We start from the raw sequence: 12257 nt of genomic DNA on the forward strand, positions 1-12257 counted from the left end.
ACGACGGTTCAAACCCGCGTCCAACCATCTTGATTCAGGTTTTCCGTGATTTCTCTACATCGCTTCAGGCAAATACCGGAATGGTTGCTCTGAAGGGGCACGGCCGACTTTCTTCTCCATCCAAGCGTACTGTCCCGCGTGCTTCAATTCTGGAGTACGCTCATCAGTTGTCACGCCACTTCACTCCCACTCCGTGATGCATCATAGGTACCGCAGCAGATATGTCCCTGCAGGAAAGTCACAACATGTACTCTTTGCTGACAATGCACCACTATTGTTGCGCAGTGGTCTTAGCGTGGGACGGCGTGTGTCACTTACTATTTGAAGTCACTGGTCGTTACTGGCGGCCGCAGAGAGTTATCCAAGAGGGGGCAAGATTCCAAAAGTACAATTTTTTATACTACTGAGTAGCTGACTTTCAGAACGTGTCCTACCCCAAGAAATAAATTTGACAGAAAGCACACAAAGAAAACCCTTACTAGAATGAGATTTTCACTCTGCAGCGAAGTGTGCGCTGATACGAAACTTCCTGGCAGATTAAAACTGTGTGCCGGACCGAGACCCGAACTCGGGACCTTTGCCTTTCAAGGGCAAGTGCTCTACCAACTGAGCTATCCAAGCACGTGCTTGAGTTCGGATCTCCGTCTGGCACACAGTTTTAATCTGCCAGGAAATTTCAAAAGCATTACTAGTTATCCAGTACACTATTTTATTGAAGGTACACGGTCCAGTCATATTAACAGTACCACAACCTACGTTAGGCGTCAACGTGCAATAACCACTCACAGAAGGCAGGTGGCAGCACTAGCAGTGGAGGGTATATAAAGCGTGTCGCCGGGACGCGGAAAACAGTGCTGTAGTTATCGTAATGGGGAAAAGGTGCGATTTATCTAACGTCCAAAAGGGCACGATCATTGTCTTTCGGACCAAGAGTGGAAGAATTTCAGAAATGGCTAACAAGGGGAGGCCGCCAATTGTGAAATTCAGATTCGATTCATACTACGCGTAATAAAAGCTCATGGACAGAGGTGTAATGTGGCAAAGCACCAAGATGCACTTCTCAGCCGTTGTCGAGAAAATCGACAGTTAAAAGAAAACGTTGCGGTGAAATACTCTCTACGATTAATAATTCTATACAGCGTCGTGGCGCAGTGGTAAGCGCTTGGGTTCGTAATCCGAAGTTCGCCGGATCGAAGCTCGCCCTATGCAACCTTTTTTTTTTAGTATTCAAATATATAATTCAAATATATAATTCCCGGCAATCAGTTGCAACAATTATGCATATAATAAGTTGTTGAAAGTCGTTTGTCGTGGAAAAACTGGCGACTTCGAACATCATTATGTTTTCCGCAAACAAAGTTGTATTTCACAAATGTTATTAATTGTCTTCGTAATGTTAACCACGTATAGTTAACGGAAGACGTAGAAACGATATTCCGAAACGAATACGTATAGCGGAAGTCAAACGTTCGAAATAGAATAGAGACCCCACGAACACAAATTTGCTGTGGCAGGTATGAAATATAGACTCCGTTACTCGCTCGTTACACTTGAATGACAGATGTTGAATGGGCCGAAACGAGCCGCCGCATAACAGCGTAGTTGCCTGCTAACTTCGAAAGATGGTAGATGCGGTCTCTAGTGCAACTTATAACATTGTCGAAAATCGGTGCGGACGGGAGAGCTTTGGTACACCCTGTTAAAAGAAACGGAAAAATGGAGGCGGTACAATTGGAGAGCGATCCGCCTTCACCAACATGCATAAGCAATTCATTAATATATATTTGAATTACAAAAAAATAATAAAAAAAATTGCATGGCGCGAGATTCGATCCGGCGACCTTCGGATTACGAACCCGAACGCTTACCGCTGCGCCACGACGCTGTAGAAAATTATTAATCGTCGAGAATATTTCACCAAACGGTTTCTTTTAACTGTCGATTTTCTCGACAACGGCTGAGAAGTGCATCTTGGTGCTTTGCCACATTACACCTCTGGCCATGAGCTTTTATTATGCACAGTATGAATCGAATCTGAATTTCACAACTGGCGGCCTCCCCTTGTAAGTTTATAAACAGTCCGAGTGCCGCCGTGGTTAAACTATATCGCTCATGCAAAATGGCGCTATTCAAAACTGGCGCTGAGGCAACTGTGGTGCAGCCGGCTGGAGTGGCCGAGCGGTTCTAGGCGCTACAGTCTGGAACCGCGCGACCGCTACGGTCGCAGGTTCGAATCCTGCCTCGGGCATGGATGTGTGTGATGTCCTTAGGTTAGTTAGCTTTAAGTAGTTCTAAGTTCTAGGGGACTGATGACCTCAGATGGACTGATGACCTCAGCAGTTAAGCCCCATAGTGCTCAGAACCATTGGCCCTTGGAACTGTGTTGCTCCTCGGGCCATAGATGACAGGGGTGAACGGAAGCTGCGGAGATGTGTACGATTAGACGTGCAACTGTTTCTGGTGGTTGTAGCAGGATTGTAGGTGGTGTTTTGGCCTAGATACAATAATTTCAGTCTGTTATGCATGTTAAAATGTCTTGGCTAATTATACTTTTTTGTGGTCGGCAACCCCCGGTAATTTTATTATTCCAGTTGTTTCAACAGTATCTGAGTGAATTCAGGATCTGTTTCCTGCTATTGAATTTTTTATTGTATCGCCTATACTATAGAATTCTGCACATTTAAAAACAGTGGCATTTTGTAAAAATTGTCGAAATTCATTGTAAAGCTGATTCTGATATCCCATAAAATGAAAATTTTGAAGATCCCTCCACTCCCTTTACTGCATCAAAAGGCAAAATTTTGTGTTTGAGTCTCGGTTCAAATGGCTCTGAGCACTATGGGACTCAACTGCTGAGGTCATTAGTCCCCTAGAACTTATAACTAGTTAAACCTAACTAACCTAAGGACATCACAAACATCCATGCCCGAGGCAGGATTCGAACCTGCGACCGTAGCGGTCTTGCGGCTCCAGACTGCAGCGCCTTTAACCGCACGGCCACTTCGGCCGGCTTGAGTCTCGGTCTGGCACATTAACTTTCAGTGTAAAACACACTACAAAGCGTAGGTTTCATTCTGCAGTAATAAAATATTGATAATTACACGCTATGAGTCACTTCGACGATAATTGGTCCTGAAAATCTATGATTGGCTGATACCTGAAACTGGTAGCAACAATGAGAACGCCAACGCTAATATTCAGACAACGGAAATTAACATTTATTAACACGCTAAGCCCGCCGTCAGTTTCCTGGGACTGACATTCTACACTCCTGGAAATTGAAATAAGAACACCGTGAATTCATTGTCCCAGGAAGGGGAAACTTTATTGACACATTCCTGGGGTCAGATACATCACATGATCACACTGACAGAACCACAGGCACATAGACACAGGCAACAGAGCATGCACAATGTCGGCACTAGTACAGTGTATATCCACCTTTCGCAGCAATGCAGGCTGCTATTCTCCCATGGAGACGATCGTAGAGATGCTGGATGTAGTCCTGTGGAACGGCTTGCCATGCCATTTCCACCTGGCGCCTCAGTTGGACCAGCGTTCGTGCTGGACGTGCAGACCGCGTGAGACGACGCTTCATCCAGTCCCAAACATGCTCAATGGGGGGCAGATCCGGAGATCTTGCTGGCCAGGGTAGTTGACTTACACCTTCTAGAGCACGTTGGGTGGCACGGGATACATGCGGACGTGCATTGTCCTGTTGGAACTGCAAGTTCCCTTGCCGGTCTAGGAATGGTAGAACGATGGGTTCGATGACGGTTTGGATGTACCGTGCACTATTCAGTGTCCCCTCGACGATCACCAGTGGTGTACGGCCAGTGTAGGAGATCGCTCCCCACACCATGATGCCGGGTGTTGGCCCTGTGTGCCTCGGTCGTATGCAGTCCTGATTGTGGCGCTCACCTGCACGGCGCCAAACACGCATACGACCATCATTGGCACCAAGGCAGAAGCGACTCTCATCGCTGAAGACGACACGTCTCCATTCGTCCCTCCATTCACGCCTGTCGCGACACCACTGGAGGCGGGCTGCACGATGTTGGGGCGTGAGCGGAAGACGGCGTAACGGTGTGCGGGACCGTAGCCCAGCTTCATGGAGACGGTTGCGAATGGTCCTCGCCGATACCCCAGGAGCAACAGTGTCCCTAATTTGCTGGGAAGTGGCGGTGCGGTCCCCTACGGCACTGCGTAGGATCCTACGGTCTTGGCGTGCATCCGTGCGTCGCTGCGGTCCGGTCCCAGGTCGACGGGCACGTGCACCTTCCGCCGACCACTGGCGACAACATCGATGTACTGTGGAGACCTCACGCCCCACGTGTTGAGCAATTCGGCGGTACGTCCACCCGGCCTCCCGCATGCCCACTATACGCTCTCGCTCAAAGTCCGTCAACTGCACATACGGTTCACCTCCACGCTGTCGCGACATGCTACCAGTGTTAAAGACTGCCACGGCAAACTGGCTGACACTGACGGCGGCGGTGCACAAATGCTGCGCAGCTAGCGCCATTCGACGGCTAACACCGCGGTTCCTGGTGTGTCCGCTGTGCCGTGCGTGTGATCATTGCTTGTACAGCCCTCTCGCAGTGTCCGGAGCAAGTATGGTGGGTCTGACACACCGGTGTCAATGTGTTCTTTTTTCCATTTCCAGGAGTGTACTTCTCTTTCGGACGAAGTCAGTCCGTGGAGACTGACAGTGCAGTTTTCGTTTCCACATCAGTGCTAAGGAACGGCCGTACCAAGCTTACAAAACAAGTGTTCTAGTTTTAATAAAGTTTATTAAAACATTCAGTACAAAGATGGTGTTTACATTTGCGCGTATTACAAAAGATAATCGCCAGTTTAGTTAATTTTCTAGCGTTGCGCCCGAATATTCTCGTCTTTGTCTTTCAACGTTCAGTACAATACCTTTGCACTTTAAGCGCCCTTCCTTTGTTTCCAGCTGGCTTCGCTTCTTCTTGTATCGACTCTGACTGGAGTTCCTTCATGCGGATGCCGTGTGAGCGCATCTGCCAACTGTTCCCGAAATATTGTGACTGACATTTTCCGTCCCGTCACATCTTGGAATACGTCACATACACAACAGAGGTGTTCAATAAAGTATCTGATGCTAACTTTCGATACTATTTTACTGTCTTTCTCAGTGGACTGCTATATGCATTCATCTGGTCATGAAAGTGAAGAGCAGTGTTTCCCTTATTAAAATCAGTAATAATATTTGGTTTTCAATAACGCCGTCTTCTGGTTGTCACGTTTACCATTTAACTCTAAAGTTTAGTGGAAGGGACCAAAACGTCTCTTTTGTCTTTTCATTACAGGATCGTAATTCCCTGACGGCACTTTTTTGCAGTCACTTTCCCGTGTTTTAATTTGGTCGTTACAATTTGTTTTGAAATTTCATTGCGATTTAGTCGAAGGGTACGAACCAAAGGAAACATTTTTGTTATGAGTTTGCGTGCCAAATCTAGATTGGTGTAGCAGTAATCGGTACATAATGTATGTCCTTCACTGAACACATCTTGACATAAATTCTTCACTACATTGGTTCGTATGGTATTTTCAAGTTCTTTGCCAGTGTAAGCTCGACAACTCCACCAGTATTCACTATCACGGAAGAGTTTAAACATACTGATGCCGTATTTGTTTCTCTTTTGTTTCAAATATTGCCTGAATATAATTCGCTCTCGGAATGGTGTTAGAAACTCGTCGATACATACTATTTCTGCAGAATCAATATTTTTCTAATATTTTTGTTCATATCGTCGATGATGAATCGAACCTTTGAAAGACAATCTAAAACATTAACTTTTGTATTGTCTGCGAAGTGCAACAATCTCAATACTATTTCGATGCGATCCCTACTCACTACCTTTTGTGGGTATGCTTGAATAAACTGTGGATCCTGGGACAAATTTAAATGTATTGATGGAAGTTTCACCACTTAAGTCCACAAAGTAGGTGCAAACATCCGCTTTATTTCATGCTAGTTTGATGCTTCCTATTGATTCAAACCATTGTCGTTCGTGTAGCATAAGTATTTGTTTGTTCACTGATGTGATCAGATATTTCATCTGTGACAAAAACTCCATAAAAATCTTCGGCTTTGTTACCCTTTCCACATTTTCATCGTTCACTCTCGCATCATGGGCATTCGTAAAATGTACAATGTTCGGTTGGTTACCTCGAGGATCAACCATGAACTTTGATCACTTATTGAACCACCAGACGAATTCTAGCTTTCTGACTATGGCAATCACATTGCACAGCGACGTTTGCCTAGTACAAATAACTTCTTCGATGATTCAATGTCTTCTGCTCTCGGCATTTATGCTTCTAAGGGCAAAATAATTTTGAAAATAATTGCTCGCTTTACACAATTGTGGGTTTCTCTAAGTGGTCGTCTTCTTACCATACCACTCCCGTTTATACAGCAACTCAACAACCGGCAGGTGAGGTACTGATATTTTGTTTGCTTACCAAGATTGACGGCAGTTGCAGAGTGAATTTTTCCACGATAACTCCTGTGTGCTAGGTGGCAAGCACTGCACGGCCGTCTGATGGGTTGCCGGCCCGCAGGCGCACCAATAAACGCCTGTTGAACTCAACACACATCAGATGGTCGCCGGCACGCGGGACTGGCGCTTCAACGGATCGGCTCCGAGCTCAATGTATTAAGGAAAATGTTCCAGAGTAAACTGTGAAGACAAGGATTTGGAATCATATGAATCTTCGGCTCGCCTAGCTGTACCAAATATGACGTTGTGGCTTGAAGAAATAACAATGGTTATGTAATACTTGAAACTGCAGCCGTCATTATCCTCTTGAGCACATTTACCGCAGCCACAGAAACGCACCCGTTATTTTAATTTCTAGGTTCGCCAGAGACGGGTGTGGCTCCAGTAGCCGTTAAAAAACTACGTAACTTGGCACTAGCTGTTCACAAAGCATTCAACTTTAGATGAGTATGGAACCCTTTATAATGAAACTGCTTTGATACTCAGGCACTCAAAAACATTAGTAATGAAATTATCCACTTCTACAATCCACAAATCACCTTATGTTACGTGGCTGAGGGTACCTTTGTTACCAAAATCATTATGCCCCTCCCCGGTGTCATTCGTAAATCGTGCATGGGCAGCTCTAAATTCGATGATTTTCTCGCCGTGGTGATTTCGCGAGACGAATATGGGAGGATGAAAAATGTTTCCCGACTCTTCTTAGGATGCACACTTTCGGAATTCCAGCAGTGACCCTCTCCATGGTACACATCTCTCTTGTAGCACTGGAGTTTATTAAGCATCTCCACACTGCTCTCGCGACTACTAAACGATTCCAGACGCCGCTTCGTTGTAATGTCTCTATCTCTTCTGTTAAAACTACTTGAAAAGAGTATCAGACTGATCAACAAACCCCAAGAATCGATCTAACAAGTGTTTTACGAGTCACTTCTTTCGTGGATGGATTACATTTCCTCCCTTAAGATTCTCGCAGTGAATCTCAGCCTGGTGTCTGCTTTTCCCACAATTTGTTTAATGTGCTCATCTCACTTAAGATCACTCATAGGTATTTTACGGTGGCTACTGTTTCCAATGAAATTTTTTAAGCAACAAAATAATCTAATACACCTCTCCGCCTATTTAAGAACGACGTATTACATTTGTTTATGTTTAGGGTCAATTGCCAATTGCTCTACCAATCAACGATCTTTCGCAGGTCTTTCTGCATCTACACCTACATCTACATCTAACTCTACATCAATTCTCCACAAGGCACCTGAAGGCGTGCGGCAGAGAATACTTTTGCTACTACCAACTGCTCCACTCGCGAAAAGCGCTTAGAAAGTATGACTGTCGGTAAGCCTCTATATTAGCTTCAATTTTTCGAATTTTCTCATCTTGGTCATTTCGAGAAATGTATGTTGGAAGAAGTAGTAAGTTTTCCGACTCTTCCCGGAAAATGCTGTTTCTAAATTTCAGTGGTAAGCCTCTCGGTGACGCACAAGGCCTCTCTTGTAGCGCCTGCCGCTGGAGTTTGTTGAGCCCGTCTGTAACGCTCTCGTGCCTACTGGGCGATCCCGTGACGAAATGTGCTGCTCTTCTTTCGATCTTCTCTCTCTCTTCTATCTGTCTTTATACGGTAAGCGTCCCAGGTTGATGAACGATTTCAAGAAGGGGTCGAACAAGCGCTTTGAAAGCCACTTCTTTCGTGGATGACTTACATTTCCTTAAGTGTCTTCCTATGAATCTCAGTCTGGCTTCTGCTTTCCTTACTATCTGTGTCATGCGGCCATTCCACTTCGGGTCGCTTTGAATACTTACTCCTAGATATTTTACGGTGGATACTGTTTCCAGCAATTAGTCATCATTAGTATAGTTGTACAGCTGTGGATTTGTTTTCCTATGCCTGGGCAGTATATTACATTTATTTACGTTCAGAGTGAACTGTCAGAGCCTGCACCATTCATCAGTCCTCTGTAGGTCATTTTGCACATCGATACGGTCTTCTGGCGTTGCTACTTTCTTATATACACAGCATCATTTGCGAATAGTCTTAAATAGCTTCCGACGTTTTCTACTAGATGATTTATGAACACTGTAAACAGTAAACATACTGTTACACTTTCTTGGAATACTTGCGAAATTACGTTACATCTGTCGGTTTTATTCCATTATGAGCGATATGGTGAGTTCTGTCTGCAAGGAAGTCTTGAATCCAGTCACAAATCTGGTCCAATACTCGGTAAGCACGTATTTTCTTCACAGTGGGGAACAGTGTCAGATGCCTTTCTGTAGTCAAAGAATGTGGAATTAATCTGAGCACCGTTGTGTACAGCGATATGGATCTCACGGAGGGACAGGGGGAGCTGAGCTTACCGAAATCTCTGTTTACCGAATCCATGTTGGTTTTTGTAGAGGATTATATGAATGCGTTTGTGTCTACCCTCCGGACATAACCGACGCATCTGTCAGCAGTGATCTCCTCCCTTTCCTTTTCTTTCTTCCCCTCTTCATCTTCAATTTACAGATAATTTTTTATAGAGGAGATTTTTGTTCTCCAGATAAGTCATAATCCGTAAGCGTAAAACATGGTCCATAATTCAACAACAGATTGATGTCGATGATGTAGGCCTATAATTACGCACATCAGTTCGACGACCAGCATTGAAAACTGGAATAACCTGTGTTTCTTTTTTCAATCGACTGGTAAACTTATTCTAGCGATCTAAGATAAACTACTGCTAGAAGTGGAGCTAGTTCTTTCGCATAATATCTATAGTAACTCAATTATCTCATCGGGTGCAGATGCCATTCCACTATTGAACACACTGTTAATTTTATGTTCTGCGATCACTTTTTTCAGTATCTGCCATCTCGGCTTTTGTCTGATGACTGAGAAGAGAGAACGTATTACGATCTTCCGCGGTGAAATAATTTTGAAATACTTAATTCACTACTTCGATCTTCTCTCTGTCATAATTAGTTTGGGTGAGCGACTGAATAGATGATGTAGTCCCGTTTGCTGGTTTTACTTATCACTGAATGCATTTAGAAAACTAAACATGGGAACTACATAACGTGTGCATCAAATAGATTGCAAGAGGCTGCTAATTTGCGTGCGCGGATTCAGCTGGTGAATACCAGGCAGCGACCACATACTGCATAATGAGGAAGCTAATAGTTCGTATTTTTTATCGCCAGAACGGTCGCTTCTACTTCCCTTCCAAAAGAGATTACATATTTACAACATTTTAATTGCTGTTACTCATAAAAATTAAAGAGTGACATTAAGCACTTACACATACGTATTTATAAGACAAAGATAAATGAAAAATATTACAAGCTACTGGCAGGTGATCATCGCAACGTTCTGTCCCATGTCGTGATTTTTGTGAATACGTGCAAAGAATTCCGAGCCATATGATTTTGTGATTCTATGTTGTAGTTTTCAGTGTTACCTATACAGGGTGAGAGAGGAGGAAAGGTACGTGCCTTGAGGAGTGATAATATCAGTGATTAATGAACAGAAAACTTCATATCCTCATACGCCTTATTCCGAATGGTTTTCGGCATGGAACACATTTAAAGGACATTGTTATTTATCTTCTGTATTATTAAGACATTTCCATTGTTTACAAAGTACCACAACAGTGTAGAGGAAGTTAAGGGGAACAATTAGGTACAGAAAAAAATATTTGTGGTTGTCAAGCCGGGAAACCACCTCAAATTGGCCTACAAAAATTACCCGAGCTGCAGCGCATGCGCGTCGCGCGAAATTTTTCAGTATTCTCGCGCCCTCTTCGCGCAAACTAGCAGTCTTACAGAAAAAAGTTGCAGGACTTTTTTTGTAGGAAACCCAATGTAGTTCAGTCTTGTACTGCTACACATTTTCGCCGGAGGGTGCTGTTTTTAAGCTATTCCAGAAAAACATACAGAAATGGTATTAAGTTTGTTCTACCTCGGAAGCTATTCGGATTAGGGCATATGTCCGTTTCAAGTTCTTTGTTCAACATCACTAATATTATCACCCCTAAAAGCATGTACCTTATCTCCTGAACTCACCCTCTATAATGGTTGGCTACATTTCTATGTAATTATCACTAAGGTAACCTATTTCTTTTTAAAGTTAATCCCTAGTTCTTAGAGTAATTGCACAAAATGAAGATATGTATACGAAACATCGCCAACAGTTTCTACATGTTATTGTGGTTTCAGCTGAAGACAGCTCTATAATCACGTACTGTGCGCATTGTAGAAACACACATGCCGAAAACTACCTAAATATGTTGTTGTTGTTGTTGTGGTCTTCAATCCTGAGACTGGTTTGATGCAGCTCTCCATGCTACTCTATCCTGTGCAAGCTTCTTCATCTCCCAGTACCTACTGCAGCCTACATCCTTCTGAATCTGCTTAGTGTATTCGTCTCTTGGTCTCCCTCTACGATTTTTACCCTCCAGGCTGCCCTCCAGTACCAAATTGGTGATCCCTTGATGCCTCAGAACATGTCCTACCAACCGATCCCTTCTTCTAGTCAAGTTGTGCCACAAACTCCTCCTCTCCTCAATTCTGTTCAATACCTCCTCATTAGTTATGTGATCTACCCATCTAATCTTCAGCATTCTTCTGTAGCACCACGTTTCGAAAGCTTCTATTCTCTTCTTGTCTAAACTATTTATCGTCCATGTTTCACTTCCATACATGGCTACACTCCATACAAATACTTTCAGAAACGACTTCCAGACACTTAAATCAATACTCGATGTTAACAAATTTCTCTTCTTCAGAAACGCTTTCCTTGCAATTGCCAGTCTACATTTTATATCCTCTCTACTTCGACCATCATCAGTTATTTTGCTTCCCAAATAGCAAAACTCCTTTACTACTTTAAGTGTCTCATTTCCTAATCTAATTCCCTCAGCATCACCCGACTTAATTCGACTACAGTCCATTATCCTCGTTTTGTTTTTGTTGATGTTCATCTTATACCCTCCTTTCAAGATACTGTCCATTCCGTTCAACTGCTCTTCCAAGTCCTATGGTGGGCGTATAATGTCCTTTCGGTTTATCCTACAAAAATATTTTACAAGGTTAATATTGTTCGTAGGAATCGATAAGCATGAGCCAAAGAATTTAAAACAAACCATCAAGACTACAAGGAACAGTGTACCTTAATATTTAATTATGAAGACACCATATTTAGACCACGATCATCCATTTACATAAAAAAAGCTCAAATGGCTCTGAGGTCATCAGTCCCCTAGAACTTAGAACTACTGAAACCTAACCAACCGAAGGACATCGCACACATCCATGCCAGAGGCAGGAATCGAACCTGCGACCGTAGCAGTCACACGGTTCCAGACTGTAGCGCCTAGAACCGCTCGGCCACCCCGGCTAGCGCGTACGTTTTACTTATTGTGTATGGTCTCTTTCGAAATTGTCTCCTCCACAATTGATACACCCCTCGCAGCGCCGTGCCCACTTCCGCATGCAGTCTTTGTATGCCTTTGCTGGATCGCGTGAAGCACCGTCTGTGAATTTTCCTTTTTCTCGTCTATCTTTGCAAATCTTCGTCCTTTCAGGGGGGTTTTCTACTTTGGAAACAAAAGAGTCCGAAGGGGCCAAATGAGTCTCCTAAGGAACATCTCGTTCTCATTCGCGCGATTCAAAGGCTCTTTACAAATTGTGGACCGAAGGTCTTTCCGGTCTCGACTTGTGAGCCGTGGGACGCACTTGGCGGCTATA

At 43.9% G+C, this 12257-nt stretch overlaps 1 non-coding gene across 1 annotated transcript; it reads right to left on the minus strand.

Moving 5' to 3' along the window:
* Window positions 1-547: 547 nt before the first annotated feature.
* Window positions 548-622, minus strand: Trnas-uga. The gene has a single exon. It is a non-coding gene; the product is annotated as a tRNA-Ser (tRNA).
* Between the last annotated feature and the right edge of the window lie 11635 nt (window positions 623-12257).

The sequence above is a fragment of the Schistocerca americana genome, chromosome 4, assembly GCF_021461395.2.
Source record: "Schistocerca americana isolate TAMUIC-IGC-003095 chromosome 4, iqSchAmer2.1, whole genome shotgun sequence".
NCBI lineage: Eukaryota > Metazoa > Arthropoda > Insecta > Orthoptera > Acrididae > Schistocerca > Schistocerca americana.